Source organism: Nannobrachium achirus (assembly GCF_963921795.1).
Source record: "Nannobrachium achirus genome assembly, chromosome: 16".
Lineage (NCBI taxonomy): Eukaryota > Metazoa > Chordata > Actinopteri > Myctophiformes > Myctophidae > Nannobrachium > Nannobrachium achirus.
The window spans coordinates 63,814,411-63,817,551 of NC_137823.1; positions in this window are offsets into that span (position 1 = coordinate 63,814,411).

Below are 3,141 nucleotides of genomic sequence, written 5' to 3' on the forward strand. Positions count from 1 at the left end.
TCTTTGGACCTCCGGCCATTCTTCTCGGTAATGTATCCGCCGTTACAGTAATATATTACTTTTCACAAGTCTTCGCGGGATTGGCACTATATGAGTTAAGTATTGACGGTTCAAGTGGTTAAATATCTGAAAACACAAATTGACATCCAGAATACACTGATGATTGTGCTGTCAAACGATGAAACTATATGGAATCTATGAACAGGTTGTGGGGGGTCCCTGCTTCATCTCTCTCTCAGCTAAGGGGTCCACGTTGAAGACCCACTGCTATATATACATATTATCCTCACTGTCAGGCAGAAACCTCGTATCTCCAAGTCTCAAGTGTGCACTGTAATTTTTTTCCCGTTAAGTAAAGCCCTGCTTCGTCATACAAGACTGTCGCACAAAACTAGTGCAAATAGCAGATCTACAAGCACACAAGCCTTGTACCACCGCACCGCTTGTAGGTTGTCTATTTTCACTATTTTAAAACGATAAATACAAAAACGAACGTTTTTGGACGTACGAGGTTTCCACCCGACAACAGTGATATGGCCATACTGTATATACATAATAAATACTGTATATACATACTGTATATAAATACTGTATATACATACTGTATATACATAATAAATACTGTATATACATAATAAACAAAGCCTTTAACACCGTATATAGAAAATACGGCCCCTCCAGCTGAACTCAATAACCGACCGTAGCCCTTCTGGTTTTATTAAACTCCAGAGGGTGATTACGGAGGACGCGGGCGAACAGACCAATAAAATGAGAGAAAGCTAAACAAAAAACCAATACTTGAAGGTTGAATTTCATTGTCTCTCGTTGCGCCAACAGGGTTACATCTAGAGGTTGTCTGGAGGGAGCGTCCGTCGTCTGTTTTGGTTAACTGGATGTGGACAATGGAAGTGGAGTCCACAGTCACTTTTATTTATTCAAGCACTTTTTTAAAAGACAACCCAGCAGAGTTGACCCAGAGGTCCTCTGCATGCGGCCGAGGCGAGGATGGATTAATGGAACACAAACCACACTATGAATAAAAGAAACGCGAGTTCAAAGCAGGACTAACAGAGGAAAAAAATAAACACACATGAGAAGAATAACGTCAGCGCGAGAACGGAACATAGCAGACAAGAAACAAAGATGCGAAAACCATTAAACCAGCAAGTAGTCGAATGAGAGAAGCAAAGTCGAACTTAATAAAAGATTTAAACGGATTAAAACGCTGGAGAGAAGGACATTAAAAATGCATTTAAGAACGGACTTGACAAAAAAAACCTTGGGGCTAAAAGGGCCATTCAAACCAAGCACTATAACTCTATCATTGTAATTCACCAGAATGGCAGGGTGGGTGAGCGATAGTAATAGTTATCGTTAATGGTTAGTGCTTGGTTTGAAAAGCCCCTTAACAAGAGAGAAAAGATGGACGTTCAAGTTTTATTTGAAAATGTCAGTTGTACGAAAGGAGAGGGGAAGTTAAACACTTTACTTGACAGTGCATTACTTACAGTACACGTATTTAACGCTAAGATAAGATTATTTTGGGGGTCGCGGACAGAGAAGGTTGAGAACCACTGCTGCTGCTAATCAGATTAATAGGGCTGTTAGCTGTAGGTGTGTATTGCTATTGACGCTAGTATTCTGTTGACTAGACTGTCTCTGTTTGCACAGAGGACCACCCATGGCTCTGTCTGTCACACCTAAATCTAGCACACACATTATTCATTTAATTTATAAGCTGCAGCTGTGTTTCTTACCAGCCTGCAATGTTTCAATATGCTATATGTATTTCTATAAGTTACAAAGTGCTTTCCGTAAAAACTGGATAAATAAAATCTGCAATAGAATTAAAACAAAACAATAGCGTGTCGCTACAGCATGAAGTTCAGTGAGAAAGACAACATTAAGGGAATCAAACGATACAAGTAAATACAATTCAAATCACAGAACGCTGCCTTCTCCACGATTACATTTAGTGTTCTGTGGTAGCCAGTCACATGATGACGCACGACAAGCTTACAATATTTGTTTTGTTGTGTAACTTGTGTTTACTTCCACGCTCCAGGGGTGTCTCACCAAACTCTGGGCCCTGGGTCCAAGGATTCACTGTGTTATGTTGTGCTTCAACTATTGGATTCACTGTGTTATGTTGTGCTTCAACTATTGAAAAATAGCAGATCTACAAGCTCACAGCGCGGCACCGATTGCCGCGCTGTGAGCTTGTAGATCTGCCATTTCTTTTTTTAAATCATGAACATAATTAAGTTTTTTTGAAAAACCTATGTTTCTATGTCAGTGTGCTGTGAAACCTTTTCATGTGAAGGACCCCCAAAATGATATGTATTTGGCCACGGACCCCCATCTCAAAATATTGAGTTCCAGGGACCCCCCCCCCCCCCCCCAGAAGAAAAGAATTAGTTACAAATGTTCGCTTAAAAATACATACATTCAAAGATTTGTACACATTTTCACGGCTTTTCAAAAATAGCAGATATACAAGCTCGCTCTACGCGGCACTCGGTGCCGCGCTGTGAGCTTGTATATCTGCTATTTTTCAATAGCTAAAAGTATAAAATAATTAAGGCCCCTCCACTTTGGGCCCTGGTAACTCAGTCCCACTTTTCCCCCCCCCTTGTGACGCCCCTGACCTCTCTCCCACTCTGTTCTCCATCTGGCACACGGGTTTCTTCTCCTCCACGCGTACAACAGTACGATATGAATAATGAGTTGTTTTCTATGGCAGTGTGTCACATGATGCCATAACGTGCAGGAACCTGTGTGTGTGTGTGTGTGTGTGTGTGTGTGTGTGTGTGTGTGTGTGTGTGTGTGTGTGTGTGTGTGTGTGTGTGTGTGTGTGTGTGTGTGTGTGTGTGTGTGTGTGTGTGTGTGTGTGTGTGTGTGTGTGTGTGTGTGTGTGTGTGTGTGTGTGTGCTGTGTAAGGATTAAATCATGTTGGTTCTTCCAGCTGTGCTCCTCAAGACAAAACACTTCTGATTCTCAGCTGGGAAACAGCAGAGGCTCGTTGGAGCTTACTGTAATCTGACACAGCAAAAACACCAAATATGGATTCATTTATGTTCAATACGGGAAGCAGTTTTGTAGAGAGCTCGCACAGAAACGTCTTTCTTTCTTTCTTTCTTT